Source organism: Spodoptera frugiperda, chromosome 15, assembly GCF_023101765.2.
Source record: "Spodoptera frugiperda isolate SF20-4 chromosome 15, AGI-APGP_CSIRO_Sfru_2.0, whole genome shotgun sequence".
In the NCBI taxonomy this organism is placed as follows: Eukaryota; Metazoa; Arthropoda; class Insecta; order Lepidoptera; family Noctuidae; genus Spodoptera; species Spodoptera frugiperda.
In genome coordinates, this window is record NC_064226.1 from 11,632,648 (window position 1) to 11,651,381 (window position 18,734).

The 18,734-nt window shown below is 33.4% G+C and overlaps 1 protein-coding gene across 8 annotated transcripts in view; it reads right to left on the reverse strand.

The window, feature by feature from the left end:
- Positions 1-18,734, reverse strand: part of LOC118274591 (solute carrier family 12 member 6) — a 511,128-nt gene that overhangs the window by 246,976 nt on the left and 245,418 nt on the right. The window lies entirely within an intron of this gene.

Here is an 18,734-nt window from a genome sequence, read left to right on the forward strand (position 1 = left end):
ACATTTTATTTGCATAAAGAGTTGAATACATAAATAAATATATATTTCTATGCATATGTCACCGGAAAATAACTTTGTAATAAATAACTTTATAATAACCTTTTGTAAAAATAATGAATTATAATTATTATTCGTGAGAAACTTTAGGAACATAATAAACATATGAGATAGAAGCCAAACAATCATTTTGAAATTAAAAATATATTTTGCAGCAAACGGAGCAGGTCAAGCAATCTGGTCGTGTTGGCTTTTCAAACGAGAAAATTTATCGGTTTTTCAGGAGCCGTCGAGAACACTTGAGTTTGGCTCGATACCACGCCCCGTAGATTTACTACAAGCTTAGAGAGTAGAGCGTAAAGTTACCACAGGTCAGATAAATTGTTATTATAATAGACTAGCTACTTCCGCGCGGTTTCACCCGCTCTGCTTGGCTGCTATTGGTCACAGCGTGATGTTTTATAGCCTATAGCCTTCCTCGATAAATGCACTATTCAACACACTAATTATCAAACAAACAAACTCTTCAGCTTTATAATATTAGTATAGATTAGTATAGATATGGGTCATAGTTCATAATCATGTGATGTTATATAATTATGTGGAAGAGACTGCTTGTGTAATATTAATTGTTAATTATTTTAAAAATTATGATACTTTCTCCATCAAAATACGAAGTAGGTTCGAAAGAAAATTAAGGGCTTGTTTCAGAACGTCCGAATAGCCGCAATGTCCTAGATAAAGGTCAATGGGCAAAAAATGGGATAAAAATCCACGGCGGACAGAGATGAAATTGTCAGGATATACGAATAAAATGTGTCTAGTTTATCATGGTAAGGGGTCGTTTTCCTATGATGTGAGAGTATAGAAAAAAATATAACTTATACATATTTCGGTTTATTTATTCGGCATGATCATGATTGATTGCAATTTTATGAAAAAATACCGCAATGGCTTCGATTTGTTAGAGTGCCTAGACTAGAATAAAAAATAAACTATACTAAGATAAGTGTGGGAGAGCCATTCTTCGGCTCGAAAGGGCAGGCTCGATCGGAATGATACCACGGCCTCACCAAAAACCGACGTGACAGCAATTCTGCCCTTCCCAATCCCCGATTCCCCAACAACCCTCAAATTCCTAACCCCCAAAACGCCGGCAACGCACTTGTAACGCCTCTGGTGTTTAAAGTGTTCATGGGCGGGTGCGATTGCTTACCATCAAGTAATAAGTCAGCTCGTTTAGACGTGTTCAATAAAAATAAATTGCTCGGTCATCTCGGAGCTCGGACATTTGACATTTAAAGATATAATTCTGATGCACTATCTGTCACATAAGTTTATCGGGTACGTATTATGAAAGTGGTTAAAACTGGCGCTTTCGTAGTTAGTAATCACAGGACTAGAGATTGAAAACACCTATGTGATTAAACTCATTGTAAACTGCCAGTTCCGACTATTGATCAGACAAACCGAACTAACTAAATAGATAAGTTTGACCGGATCCAAAGTTACCGAGTAGTTGAGAACAGTCATCCAGCTGATTGCTAACTGTGTGAACAGCGGACGATAACCGGCCTTGTTAGTACATGGTTACTGAACGCCATTTACCCTCATGTCCATGACAGAGTTTAACTACATCTGAATGGTTGCTTGCAAGATTATTCTGAACTAGGTTTAAGACTTTTTTATGGGTACACTCTAGTTTAACGATTTTTTTTAAATGTTTTGATATTTAGTAGGAGATAAAAAAAATAAAGTAATAATTTTCAGACAACAACATTAAACGAATGTATTAGGGTTATTAACAGAGATATTTAAGCAAATTGATACGCTTTAACAGGAGCGAGTCTGCTACAATCTCGTCAGCATTCGTAGCAACATCGATTCGTAGCCACTCCGTAGCCATGTCGTAGCACGTTGCTACGCTCTCTGTGCTACGAAGTGTATCAACTATTGTGTCTCTCGCAAAGTAATCGTTTATTTGTATAACTTTAAGAATGAAATCATTTAGATTTCGTCTTAACATCGATGAAAACAAATCACTGTTTTTTTCTGCAAGTAATACAATCATTCATATTTATGTAAATCAAAATCTATTAATTTACGCGTAATAACTATGAAATCAATAAATACAATAGTTTTATCTGATAAGTGAACATTGGAATAAATATAAATGATTTTGGTGCTATTTAGTTTTATGACTTCGGTGGTTTCAATAAAATACTGAGATATAGGCAAAGAATTGGATGTACGCAATCTTTATAGGATAATTTGGTTAAAAAGCAAACGGATCACCTGACGGTTAGCAATTGGCGCCGCCCATGGATACTAGAAAATCCAAAGGTGTTGTGTACAAGTGCATTGCCGCTCTTTTGGGAATTAGTATATTTAGGATTGTTGGGGATTCGGGGATTGAGGAGGGGCTAATCAGTACAAAGTAATTAAGTAATCAGTACTTTCGGAGTTCTCTTTTAGATTTTGGAGTGCACATTAAAAAAAAGATAATATTTATACTGCACAAGTCACTTGTTATCAAATCGATAATAAATCTTCATCATTGGATAGTGGGCACGCCTGTACTGATAGCCTTATCCTTATTATAGGCTTATGTGATTAAAATATAGATTGATTCCATTCCTTTGTATAACATTTTTTGATGTATTACTTCTTCATTAAACTAAGTTAAGGAAACTGTCGTTACAAAATTATTATAAAGAGTTACTCAATTGTTACTTATAATACTGTATAGGAAGCGGACAATCTGATAACTATTATTATTTTTATTACATCTATTAGTCTAAGATAGTAGTGACCAGTATGTGAAGTTTATTTGAACAGAATAATTACAAAATAGACATCATTGTAGAATTGAATGGCAAATAGTTTGTTTTTCATAATATTTCGGTATATAACTTAGATTAGATGAAAGTAGTTGTCTAGTTAGTATATTTTGGATTTTAAAATAAAGTTTAAGTATGTGTATCATAGTTTAAATAGCGCAGATGGGTTTTGTAACTATACGGCTTATCTTTGAACGTGTAGTTTATCTCAGTACGTACCTGAAACAATAAGAAATATTATATTAAAAAAAGCTTAAAATTTGACCAAGTGTGTTAAAGACATTTATTTATTGAATGGTTACCTACTTTTGTCACTCGACACTTCGACTTAGACCCTCTAGATATATGTTAAAATCAGCTAGCGGTACTGTGTTATCAGCCAGCTTGCTTACTAAACGTATAGATGATACACTCTCATTCGGAGGAGACACATAGTCTAAAAGTAGACCAGAGAGTTGCACTTACACAGAAATAGATACTCATGCGCAGTGGTGCATTTTTTTCATAAACAAAACAATTTTATTATTTTTTGTAGAGTGCATCATCTTAAAACATTGAAATTATACGAGATATTGGAACACAATTGGTATGTAATCGAACACATCTTCCAATTCAACGAAAACAACTTTTCAAATAGAATAAATAAGGTTGATTATTGTGTAACTTCGCCCTACTAATACCGAGTCTGAATAGCTTTGATGATATAACTGGTATTACCGCGATGAATTATTTAACTTGTTTCAGACCAACTTTCCATCTGTTGTGACTGACGAATGCCAATGTCAGCGGCGAAGGCGGCCGAACGGCGGCGGAAACGGCCGAACACCTGGATCGATTTTTGTAGTAGAGAACTAACCGATGCTCATGTATGCTGGTGTTCTATTTGTATTCTGGTTTAAGGCTAATATAAGGCCATGTTTCGACCTCCATTTCATTGTACAATGCCACGGCGAGCGATTGACTTCCAACGTTTGATCGAAACCATTGATTCAACCTCGATAACCATTGTTTATTCATGTGATTTGATTCACATTTATCACTTCTGAAGATAATATTTATCTGTTAATTAGTCTTTTGTGTATTCGCACAAATAATAAGAGATGTCACAGGCTTATTTGTTTATTGCCACGTGAATTATTACATAAATAATTGGTGATCACATCAATCATACGATTTTTAAATAGGTTTTGGATCGGTCTTGTGATATGTGATAGACAAGTGTCATTAGATCGGATTATATTGTTGTGTTCAAACATAAATGTTAGTTTTTGTTAGAGGACTGACAGCATGGATGTTTCACATCAAAAATATTTTAGGGCAATATTCCTTTTATGGAACGATAACAGAATTAAATGATCCGCACTCGTAATGCATTGGTGTTGCAATTTGGCACAGCCTTATCGTCAGTTCAGCTGTCACTACCTAAAGTGTGTGAAAAAAATTGACTGGTTTATAATAGTTTATGTATCGATACTTTAATTGGCGAACCAGCCAAGTCCACATTTCGTCAAAACTTGTTTTTTTTTTTTAATGGTATGGAACAAAAGGTATGTATGAGTTTTAAGAGTCTCCTGAAAAATTTGCTCATAAAGAGTTGGTTTGCCAATTAAGGTATCAATATAATAGTTGCGATCGTATAGTTATACAAACGCATGTTTTATAACATTAAGCCCTGTCAGAAAGGGGTTAACTTGGATTCTGACAACATAATTGGTTACCGGAGCTCCGGCTCAAAGTAGGAGTAGAAATGGGATGCTTTTTGGTCAGTAAGAATCTGACGCTCTCTCTCGTCTCACCCAAGCCGAGAGATGTCATTAGAAGATTTCCTTCCCTCAAAAAAGGTACTTCATCTATGCCAATCCGTGTATGAACGGAAATGTTTTATTAAATACATCAAAAGCAAGTATTAAAGTGACATTTACAGGTGATACGTATTACTGATTAATTATGTGAAGATTATTTTATTACATAGATAATTTCAGGCTTAGTACATACTTATGTATTGTGCATTATCATCATTAAGATTAATTGAGCTCATAACATCAAAATATAATTATAAATTTAAAATTGTAATTTATCATAAAGTTTTGATAAGTTGTCAAATTAACGACATTTGAAATTAATTCCTTATAAATCTATCATAACAGATAAAACGATCAAAGTCTGAAATTGAGGTTTTGTATTTTTGAAACACTGTTTTTCTTTCTAGATTAATCAGGAATTAAAGAATGGAATATTTTTTTTTGCACAGTTTCATATATGGTCACTTTACATATAAAATATCAAATTATATATAAAACATTTACGTAAATAGTAAAACCATTTCCAGGGTATTATATAACACAAGGCAGATGGTAATCACGATTACAATGTTCAAATATTAACCAATTTAAATCTTAAAGACATTAATAACACTGAGTATATAAAATACAATATAAATATGTTATACAGTATATATATACACATGTCTGTCTCGTCAACTCCTTCGAACATAATGAGACAATCTCAAAGGATCTGAATTAATTAATTATCAAGATAAATTGAAGATTGGATTTTATCAAATTATATTATATGTGAGCCAAGAAACCTTTATCACGAGATTGGATTAAAAACGTAATTTAATTCTCATTTTGACTCATTTCAAAATGTTGTGAAATAATGATTTGGGACATTTTTTATTCAATGAAGCGTATAAATGGGTGTGTAAAGATTAATTTGAAGGAAAATGCTGTTATTTTAATTGTTTTACCAAAACATAATTAATTTCAGTAGACAATAGAACTCATTCTTCCTTAATCCATCTCATTATTGACATGAAATTAGTGTAATAAAGACGAATTATCATTGGGATTAAACTTTTTATAGAAAATATCAACAAAAGTATCAACAAAGCAAATAGTATAAAATTCTAGAGTGCAACCACGAGTGCTGTGAAACTATGTGACCGTTTCTACCGATACTAAGCTATGAAAGAGGCAGATGCACAACTCTAGTATGCGATGTATCGACAGTAGGGAATACGCCAAGCATATATCTTTCCACATAAAAAATCATATCTAACCAGTGCTAAGCTATGTGTACCAATGATTATGACTGGTGGAAACCAAACGCATCCACAGCAACGTAGCAAAGCACATATCTGGAGGAAAAGCACACTCTTAGAGAAAACCTCTTATTTAACAAGATAGTTGAATGAATATTATTGAAATAATGCCAGATTATCTCCTTAAATAAAATTTAAAATATCTAAATAGTTGTAGTTGTACAGAAATATTATGTTTCTTGCAGTACTTAATAAAAAATCTTACATTTCATAAAGTAATTCATTATGTAATATGTGACGCTCGACGACTTATTTTGACCGATTATTAAAATATCTCGTCGCATGATTTTAATCTTTATAGATACGAGAAAAATATGGCTGCGGTCTGTAGACCAGAACCGACCAATAGGAGACGAATACCATATCGTTCAGCGATTTGTGAGAAAACATATAGTCAGAAAATATTGATATAATTTTTGCAAATGTGCGATTGGAAGTGCAAACAACAAAATGAGTTAATTGATAATAAGCTACCTACTTCATTCGACAGCGTCGTTCAAAACAAAGAATATAAATGGATTTCTGAATTTTTAAATTAAACTACCGACATTTATCAATTAAACACGGCTGCCTATTTTTTGCCAAACGTTGCCCCTCACTAGGATTTTCTCATATGTCGTGGGTGCGTATGGACATACAATTTCACATACACATGATACCCAGACCCGAATATTCAACACAATACCGCTGAAACATGACTTTCCCTCGTGAATATACTTAATGGTAGTTTACTCTACAACCAAATCCGTACAATTCATTTAAAATTAAAGTGAACCAAACCAAGGAACTAAAAACCAGGTCAATATAACGATGCTCAATTATTAACCCTCAATAGAACGGCCTTGGTATCGAACTGACACTGTTATGGCCGCGTGACATTGATTCGTCTTGGGGTCGTATCGCCCTTGATACTCCCACTTTAGGGTTATATGAAGGCACAGTATGATTACAGTTCTTATTTTATTATTTAGTATAATAATTAAAGTTTTAACTTGTCCTATCACAGAGTAGAATATATTTGTCACTATGTCCGCTCATTCCAAATGTGTTGTGAAAGCCCTTTAAGGGGTAATCCCTTACATTTGACAGAGACAGACAGACAGAGAGGGTAGAGAAGGTACTCACTGATACTGGTAAACGTGACTTTCTAAACTGCAATCTCCAAACCGTCTGTCAAGATGGAGATTACGACAAACTCTCTTACAAAGAGGAAGTCTATAGACCACCAAAAGATTGCCATGGTTTGCCTTTAGATAGACTTTGGTACAGAGATAGAAAGAGATGATAATATGATGAAATGAGATAAGCGATAAGTTGTAAAAATGTACAGAGGTTTTACTACAGCCAAAGTTACAGTTACCTCATAAAACTTTTACTCCATAAGTAGTAAGATTCTATTTCAGGAACATAATATTGACATTTCCGACCTTCTACATTGACACAGCCTTGGGTGGACGGTGAAGCCCTGACACCTGGCCATGGTCAATTAGTATAATTTGTAACCGTATGCTAGTAATAATAGGGAGTATTATTGATCGAATTGTTTATAGAACTTTTTTTTTTCTATGTAACACTTTTAGCGATGGTATAAGGTTGTCATTTGTTTTTTTTATGAAATAAATAGAATGCCGTTGATTCCAGAAATGAAATGAACAAAACAATGTGTTCATAGATAAGGGCTTTTAGACTGAATAAAATAGTGTCTTAGCAGTCCATGAAATTCTATTCAGTATAGAATCCCATAAGACTGCATAACAGTATGCGTGCTTTTATAGGATTAGACCTACATCTAAATTATCTTTTATATAAATTCAACTCAAAATTCACTTACTTTCAAACGCAATACGATTGAAAATAATAAATCAAAAACTTATCTTAATCGGTTTATAACATCAATGTCATTTCTATTGAAAAAATGTAATTAGTGATTATTTTTCACAATTCAGCTGTTACATAATTGAAGATAGAAAATAATCTTTAGGCTCAATTTATACCACCGCAGAATGGAAGCGACTTGGTAACAGAACAGCACATAGCATTATCAACTTTATATCAAAAGCATAAAACACAAATTAAAAATTTGTCAAAAATTGAACGCGCATTTTCACGCAATGGGAATGCGGAATCCTCGCGCATTCTCAAGAATACTCTGTTGTGTGTGGAATCCGCGGGACGTGGTGTGAACGGTAATTCTAGTTAAGTAAAAGATAGACTAAACAATTGAATGTCCTCATGCGTGTTCGGGAAATCGCGGGAATGCTCAAGCATGCCAGCAAATTCCCAGCGTCATGGGCGAAATTGACGCTTCTATTCTGTAGCGTTGTAAATTAAACCTTATTGCTATACTCAGAGTCATTTAATAGTCACTTAACAGTTGTTTTGGAACAAAATCGCTACTAAGGAATATTTTAAGTAATCATTATGTATCTCCTTAGATTGATATTATTCACTACATCTACTCAACAATAACACTTTTTTTTTTGAGGGGGCAAAATCATCCAATGACTTCTCTCGCCTTGCTCAAGGCGGCTCATTGGATATTTGTCATTGGAGGGAGTGTCAGACTCTTACTGACTAAAAACCACCCCGTTCCTTCTCCTGCCTTTCGACCCGGAGCTCCGGTAAACCCGCTAGGTAGTCCGCAGCTCCGGATCAGCAACAATAACACTAAGTCATAGTCAACAATATTTACTCAAATCGATTTAATTGAAATCAGATGAATAATTTTCATATCAATAACGCCATCAAACTAGGTTTCGAATCGAGGAAATCTACAAAGAGATCGATAGCAAATAGGAAACTGCAATATCATCTGAAGCGATGCCATTAACTTGAAGACTGCTACAGCGGCCAGCAAGTCAAACTACAGTAATCTATGGATTTTCCATTGGATTTTCGACTTTACATGGAAGTGATAAAGTTGAAATGTTAATTAAGGTATAGTTTGAGTTGGTACATAGAGCGGGAAACTTCGGCGATAGTTCACAACTACAATTATTTCAACGATGGAAATCAAAGAAGCCACGTGGTTTTAGCAATGGAGAATTTTAAATGATACGGCAATGTACGGCATAATGTGCAATTTTTTTGGATGAAGTAGTAGGCAGATTCTTTTCAACCATTAATTTGTTTTATTATATGCAAAGCCCATTTCCAGCCCACATTTGGAAAGAAAGATTTGTTTTTACATTGTAGTTCCACGGATGATATAATTTTAATCACTTAATTTTATGTGAATATTATCAATGTAACAAAAAATGTACTCTCGGAAAATTTTATACGATAATGTCTAGTTTGAGTTGGTACATAGAGCGGGAAACTTCGGCGATAGTTCACAACTACAATCATTTCCACTCTTGTTACTGGGACAGTTTTACGATGGAAATCAAAGAAGCCACGTGGTTTTAGTAATGGAGAATTTTAAATGAATTATATGTACGGTAATTAGGTCATAATCGTTTGCTCATAACATTTTTTGATAAGTTGTAGGCTAATTCTTTTCAACCATTAAAAATGTTTCATATTCACATGCAAACTAAAAACTTCGATAATTAGCCAGCCCACATTTAGAAAGAAAGATGTTTTTACATTGTAGTTCCACATAATATTGAATTGGATAATGGATGATATGATTTTAATAACTTAATTTGATGTATCAAAAGTGAATATTATCAATGTGACATAAAATCTACTCTCGGAAAATTTTATACGATAATGTCTAGAATTTTAGTCCGATAGCTAACGTGCCTAATATATTTTTCTCTTATCAAAATTTGACACAAAATCTCAAAGGATAACAAACAAAATATTTACAATATAAGTATTGATTGCTTTTGTTCAAATTAATACAAAATCAATTATAAACGTAAAGTAATTAGGTCTATAATCGTTTGCTAATAACATAATGAGTTTCTAAGATAGAGATAAGGATAACATTTAATGGGTAAGTAGATTAAAAATTATTCATAGTTCACACAAACTAAAAATAATTCGATAATTAGCGATAAAATTTGATAAAGTGCATAAATGTTTAAAATTGTCGATTTTCCACATTTTTGTTTTAAACATTATTGTAAATCTGTAGGTTTAAAAAAGTTAAGTGCAAGTTTGATAAGAAGGGAAAAATGATGATTCCCAGAAGAACAATAGAAGAATTGGATTTCGATTCCCAACCCTTTTTCAGATAATAAATTAAGTCTGGAGTTCTGACTTGGCTTTGAGCCTGAACAATCGGAATCTTAGTGGAAGTAGGCTAAGTAGGTATGAAAAATGTTGTATTATTAGTGTGTTGTAATAAAAAAAATAATTCACTAAGGTACTTCAAAGGGTGGAGAGAATAATAAATATAAACTAATCCTAGCCTCCATTTTCTATCGAAAACAAAAAGACTGGGTTAATTAACAACATAAAATTGCACCTTATTACGGCAAAACATTCAAATATAGGTCCATAGCCACGGCCAAACAAAATACACGAAGAAAACGCGATCACATTTCCTTTCAAAACAAGTATAAAAAGTTTAAAACTTTCAATTGCAGTTCGGATCAGTGATAGGTAGGTAGACCAAACAGGTCAACGCTACCACGTATCTTAACAAAGTTCTATGAACCTCGCCCTCCTCGCCCTCTCCTCTCACGTATCAGAGGGAACGGCCAACTCGAAGAAGTTTCCAGACTGCCAGTGTCAGAACTTGGTGACTTGGTAACTTTAGTCGAACTGCTTCGGAACTTTAACTTTGTTTTGTAGTGATTAACAACTTTAACACAACATTTGCGCATTTCTTTTATTCCTATTTATTCATTTAACACTTTATGAACACTATACAATGGTGGACTTAATGCCAATTTGGCATTCTCTAACAGTCAACTTTAGGGTGATGCAGAGAGACAACAGTAGATGTAAAAGTTTGAGCTTTAGTTGAAATCTTTTAACATTTAAATAAGTAATTAATTATTATTATATCCATTCTTAACACAAAAACATATAATAAATAATACAACATAATTATATGTGCATTACGTACAGTAGACAAATAAACAATATGAAACATACATACGTACGTAATTTATTATTTTCTATTATATTTTATTTTTATACACATAGTCCTTCATTACACCATAAATACACGCCATAATGCCATGGTACGACACTCACCTTGACTAATACTGCTGTAGCCATCAGGTGTCATCAATGGCGTGCCACCACCGTCGTACATATTTACAGTATCACTTTAAGCACGTACAACGATATTAAATATTCACATCACTATTTTTTACACTAAAACACTTATTTTTTATTATTTTACACTATAACATTTATTTTTTACTCTTTTTACACTGTAACACTTGATTACACTAACACTTTTTTAATACACTATGTTTTGAGTGTCTTTTATTACATTCTAATGATACGTTACAATAATAGCTAAGATTTCAAATCGTTCCAATTATGGGACAACAAGTCAAATCTATAGTTTAGGTTGAAAAATTTGGTTAGTTTAATAGTTAAGGCAACAAGCTGTTCAAAAGCGCTACAGTAATGTCATAAATAATGAGACTATTATGATAAATAAATTTTTCAGTTATACACTATACCACAATGTTAAGATTTCTATGAAATATTTTTACTATGTTCAATATGTAATGTATATCAATCACCATATTCATTCCCATTCCTTAAAATACAAATATTTTCTGTTAAAAAGGCTACAACTACTAATATCCCTTAAACCTCTTAAGTCTGAAAAATACTATGCTGAAAACGGCTTCAAATCGGTTCATCTAAACGCGAGATAATCGCGAACAAACATACACACATACAAAGAGGTCAAACTAAGAACCTCCTATTTGAAATCGGTTAAAAATTAAAACCAATGTTTTGTTTAGGGATCAAACCAAAAGTCCTTATACTTATCAAGACTTTGTGCTACTTATTTGGCTCGCAATACTAACAAAGTAGTATCAGCGTTAATTTAAACTAAATATTAACTACTCTATCCACAGTTGACATAGAAGAAAACTTTGAAATACGAAAGACGACTTTAATTCGAGAGTCAAGGAACAAAATTTAAATGATAACGGTTTCGAAAGAACATTCGGGAACTTCGTTTATCTGTTGAGTCCAAGTCCTGAAGTTTATCTATAGAATTAGTGGGAGCCTTTACAATTTCATTAGTGCGGGACGAAGGCTCACCATAAATCATGTTAAAATAGAGCCTCGAACGAACTTATTTATACAAGGTGTTGTTTTAACAATGATTTACTGGTTCAACAATATAATTTCGCTTTGGATTCGAATGGTCGAACTATAAATACTGGACTTAGTCCCTTTTAATCTCGGGTTTGTGTTTAAATTAGTTGTGTTTTGCTGGTTGACTGATCGCGATACCATTATATAATTAGTCTTGTGTTCTAGATCAGTATTATAATACACAGTTACGGTAATTATAAGCATTATGTATCATCTTCAGCTTTTTGAGTGTGGGAGAACCATACTTCGTGACGTATGGGCCGGCACGACCGGAGTGATACCACGGCCTTACAGAAAACCGACGTGAAACAACGCTTGCGTTGTGTGAATGAGGTTACCGGAGGCCTAATTCTCCCCCCTTCTCAATCTTCCCTATTCCCCGATTCTCAAACAACCCTTAAATTTCTAAACCCCTAAAAGCCGCCAACGCGGCTGCGGCCATTGCTTACCATCAGGAGATCCATCTGCTCGTTTTCCGGCTTATAGCATAAAGTCATTGTTTATATTTTTTTATAAATTTCTTAGAAAATTCATTGTATTTGGTAATCTTTTTCCTGTTTACTAGAGGTCTGATAAAATTGATAATAATATTTACCAACTTTACCTTACTAACCTACTATTTAGGTAGGTAAGTAGCCATATCTAATTGTGTAAATGATACGACTACCTACACAATATAATGTGTAATTATATATCTCTCTTGATTATAGTTATTAATAAAAAAAATCGTTGCTCCACTCTAGTGTTTTCTCCTGTGTCGTGTGTGCGTTTACAAACATACAAGTTCACATATACACGACACCCGAAACAGCAATTTGTGGATCACACAAAGAGTTGTTCCGTGTGAAAATCGAACTATAATAAAGAGTCGTTAAATTTACAAGGAAAATGTATGTAACCATGTATATTAATTCTCCAAACCAATTTAGATAAAAGCATTAAGTCTGAATTGTGTCCGGAATCCGGCTAATTTGAAAATTACTAATTCATACTTAACTGGTGATAAACGAATGTACTAAAAACGTGTTTACGTAATAATATATTAAAGTTGAAACCTGTACCTACACAGATTACAAAAAAAAAAGGTTATTTTATCCTCCTATCATAATAATAAGTAACAAAGTTACCTTTGGTATGGCAAGCTATCGCCGTAACCGTATAAGATAAGAACTGACTTAGTAACTATATATTTTTTAATTCGTTTATTCACATAATATATGTATAACATATATAATACATACAAAAATCGTCAAACTGTGAGCCAGTTTCTTGGTTTTAGCGGAGACTACGGAGCATCAATGTTCTCTAATACACCTGAAGATCTTAAGCTGCGTTCTTAAACATGAAAATCATAGCAAATCCACTTATATAGAGCCCAAGACGAACATCCATGGTCATGGTCAATTAGTGGACTGTTGCTATTGATTACTGATAAAGCTATACACTTGCAACACCAAAGGTATCATAAGCAGTTCGACCACCATCTAGGGAACTGTCTATAAGTGTCTGCGTTACGACTATGTTCTCTTTATTTCATCTCATCTGCTTCTGCCAGTGGCTTTAACTGCGTTCCCATAGGATAAAAATAATTAACAACAATATTTATTATGAGTTATTAATGCTTAAGTTGCGTGTCTGACAGGGTCCTTAATTGCCATATATTATATAAGAACTATATCACATTAAGGAAAGCAATAAAGAATGTATATTTGCATTTGTATCCTATTATCTAAGTCAGCTTATTCACCTGCTGTACGTATACCAAATTTCATCAAAATCCGTTCAGTAGTTTCAGTGTGATTGACGGATAAACAAACAAACTTTAACATTTATAAATTAGTATGAGATTTAACAACCACCAATCATTAATTATAATTAATGATGATAAAATAATTATTGACAAGACTTTTAACATCGAATAATTGAAAAGCTAGTTATTCAACAACGCCTGTTGAATAATTCAATACTTGAATTGTGGTTTGTCTCTCACAAATATTGATAGTTATATGTATCTACATAATATATTGAATTATAAATATTTTCAATATTAACGTAATGTCGAGGTCGTCCATAAGTAATGTAACGTTTCATATTGTATCTAGGTTAAACATAATTATATTTTTCAGACATGTTTTTCTATGTCAGAAGTAAATTGAATATATTTATTTGGAAGCTTTTAAAGCAATGAATTTAAAATAAACAAAAATGATGTTTTTGTTTATGTCGAACAAAAACATAAAAACATAGTTTTATGTGTATTGTTTGTACCATTACGTCACGAAAAACTATAAGAGCCTCAATTGTTTTTTATTATTATTTTATTACATAACTACATTAAAGATTATTCTGCCAGGATTTTATCCTAATTCTGTTAGTAAAATTGTAATATATTTATTTATACTCAATTGAGTACGGCACCTAAAATATCAACGCCGACATTAGACTATTAATTCAAATACATTATTATAGTTATAGAAGTTTAAATAAACTAAAAGCGTTGAAAATATCTTCTTTTATAACGTTTTAAATCTATTTGTTCGTTACATAATCTTGTTAAGGTTTGGCTTGTAGCATAACCAAAACGTTTATTATGTTTAACATATTTCTATTAATTTACGAAGAACCTAAATATTTGTTTATTATTAAGAGCATAAGAGTATAAACAAATGTTATATCACTAAAAAAATAATAAATCAAAAATGTTTTTGTAATCAGCACCTTATTGTACCACGAATACAGTTTAAAATATAATTCATAAATAATAACAAACACTATTCAACAATTTCACAATACAAAACTGAATAGTTTGAACTAACAATTTAATATTACGAATAATATGTACGTTGTTTTCGCGGCGGCGTGGCACGTCGGTGCGAGCCTGGTGGTGGGACTTCACTACCACCCCATAGCACCACCAAACCCACCACCACGAACGTAATAAACCATGGACGTGGTATTTCTTTACATAATAACTTTGGAGAAACTTTTTGTTTGGAATTTGATACAACGTTCATGTCAAGGTTTTATAATAAGTACCAAAATCTTTTCTAAAATCTATAAGTATGTTTTTATAAGTAGTGGTACATATCTATATCATGTTCTAAACGGCTGTACTGCTAGTCACTAATCTTTGAATGTTTGTGAAAGTGTTACTACAAAGAAAACATCACTCGAAAGATGATAAAAATTATGCATAAGAGACATTGATGATTTCGTAAGTATCTAAATTATAAGAAATGAAATTATATCATGACATTGATGAAATAAAATTATTCAGGACCCATTGCAAATAAAAAAAACAGTAAATATACCTTTTTTAAGGGGGGAAAAGCATCTAATGATTTCTCCCACCTTAGGCGAGGTGAGAGGGAGTGTCAGACTCTTACTGACTAAAAACCACCCCGTTTCTACTCCTGCTTTTCGAGCGGGAGCTCCGGTAAACCCGTTAAGTAGTCCACAGCGCAGATTGAAATATACCTAGTACTAAAACATTGCATCCCAGCGCTGCAAATTCAAAACAGAATATCACGCCACAACATTTAAATGAAATCCGCACTATTTGCAGTTAGTTTTGCCGTGATTATTTGAAGAAACTTTCAACTGTGAAACGAGTACTTGGTATGCGGATCGAGGCAAGCCGTATCGACGATAGCACTTTGACAAATTAACGTTGCCAACCGCCTTTGGACTCATTTCGAGATTTCATTTGATTCATTTGAATCGAGTTGAAGGAAAGTTGGAGTGTAATCTGTCCTCGACTTGTTTTGCTCTTCGAATCTGCTTTATCCTTTGGTACAAGAGTAACTTTACCAACTTTTTCGTGAACTTGTTGTTTTAAGCCACTGCTTGTTTTTGTTAGCAATCGTTTTGTTACGTTCTTGTTTTCATTTGTCATTTTTATTTCGGCCGATTTGTCTTTGAGCTGTGTTTTGACGCGAAGGGCACCTTTACACTCAAACTGTATCAATCATTCAAATTATAAAAGTAAAAGTATCTATAAAATACCTCTTATGTTTTCGATAGCAAATTTTTTGTGTGCAAATTCGAAAAATATGTTTCTTGTTTCATTATTACTAATATGAAAATATTCGTAGCTCAATGTACGTGTCCATGGTAGACGTCTATGCTTGAAATAGCCCGATGAATTTTTAATAAGACATTGAGAACTTTGTTTCATGGCTCTAAGTAATTTATGTCGTTAAAGAATGCGACCGTGACCGTTCCCATGGAACATTGCATGACAAAGTATTGATTTCTTGCACATCACTTCGACATACGTAGAGGTAGGTACGGATGTATGCTTGTACGTGTAATTTCGTTAAACTGTACTTTTAGTACGAGTTTGCTTTACGTTTAAAGTAATCGAAACGAGGTTTGTTGTTGATTGGTGGGTTTATGCGAGCCGGCCAATCAGAGTGCCGAACGCGCTCTCGTTTCGATTACCTAAATGTATAGTAAATCATACTAAGGGTACTGTTTGTCCGGAGTTGCAGACAACGTAAAAGGTTACCGGGGCTCCGGCTCAAAGCAGGAGAAGGAACGGGGTGGTTTTTAGTCAGTAAAAGTCTGACATTCCCTCTCGCCTCACCCAAGGAAGGAGAAATCATTGGATGATTTTCCCTTTCTCAAAAAAAGTTTGTAGATTACCTCACTCGTTTCTCGCTTGTTGTGTAAAGCTTGTAATAATATCAACGTACAATATTCCCTAGTTGGTAAGTTTTAACCTACGTTACAGTTTAGCTTGTGTGACTATGAGTCATAGGGTGTTTTATTACGTGTTACGGGTTTGCCCTCGGAGAAAAAACGTTGATGTAATTTATATTAATCGTAACATTCTATAATATAAAAACGAATCGTAAAATATGTAGCTGTTAAGTTTGCTATTGTCAGGAGAATATTTTTATTTGAGAAAAAACATTAACAAATATGCGTCGCAATTTTTAAGACGAATCAAAGTTCGCAGTTTTCCCTGGTAGGTATATTAAAAAAACACACAAGAAAGTGTTTGTAGCAATGTTTTTCTAATCATAAAAGTACCAGGACTTCATACAATGCGTGGTAGTCACAATCGTATTCACTCTCAAAGTCCAAAGAAAAAAATGTACTGCTTATATTTTTAGTGCCTGCATATTCTGCGCTCCTGGTAGCTCGTTTAATTGACTAAGTGGGGTGCTAATATTGCAGCGCTCGTTTACTGACCGGCGCGGCGACACACCCTATTTTAGCGTGCATGCAATTCTTTATTACTAGTGTATATTTAGTTCAATGAAGTACCTGCCTTTGTTTGTGTTTGTTCGGGAAATTGGATACTTATTGTGAGTCATACGGTTATTGGATTAAGGCTCAACTTAGGACTGTTTATAAGTGTAGACAAAGCAATTATCATACTATAATTAATAAGAAATATGGACTAAATATTGTTACGGTTTATTTAGAGAAGAGAATGGATAATAATCCTAAAGGAGACATACAGAGGTATTGTATGTAGTACTCCAATATCGGAAATGTAATATGATTTCATCAGGTTGGCTGCAAACTTGTTTTTAATTCTGTAGTTGTACAAGAAGATCCCTGGTACGATGCAATCCTTTTTCGTAATTCGAATTTAAAGTATTGTCTCCATTAGGAACATTTGCCGAGCGACATCTCAAACAATTCCTTGTCGCACAGTCAACCATGTCGCGGCGATGTCGTCATAATCATCGTGGGATACATGTCGCTCGACAAATAAATGTTCCTAGTGTCCCCGCAAGGAACATCGAACCTTAATATGTAAATCTATACTTTCCACCCCCATGACACAAAGGCGTGAGTAACAAAGCTTTATGCATGTACCTATAAATCTAAGCCACCATAAACCTTTACTCAACATTTGTTGTCATAAAAACGAAAGCAACAACACTTAAGGTACATTTTTGTACAACAGCCATAATTTCACGAGTAGGTAAGTTGGTGTAGGTATTCCATATTCATGGATATTAGTAATAAACACGAAGTCGACATTGTTCGGTAACCTGCAATAATGTACCAGCTGAAAACCAGTTTATCATGGCCTCGCGTTGTATGATCTTTTCGCGCATTCAGCGGTCAGTTTATACTGGATGTGCATAGCTCAAAGTGTAATCGTGTCGTGTGTTCATTGTACATGTTACTCCGAACATGTTTTGGTAATAAGTATGTGCATAGTTTTAGGAAATTCGGCTTTGTTCTACGTTGTAGATTGCTATTATTTGTTTTTGGAGTGTAAATTAACTAAACGTAACCAACGTTTTCAAGAGTTTGTTAGTCCGAGTTTGTTGATATAAAATACTGATAATTTGGATAGGTGTTAATAAACAAACAACAGCTTTCGTTTTCATACATACTTACATAATATTATATTATACTTATCTACCCAAGTTAGATAACCACAGTGCAACTTTTATCAATTTTTTACATCTACATTTACGTTGTTACCACTTTGATAACGATCTCTAATATTAATTAATATCACAAAGGGACTTCCATTGAGTGTCATTATAGATAAAAAACTATGTAAATAACCT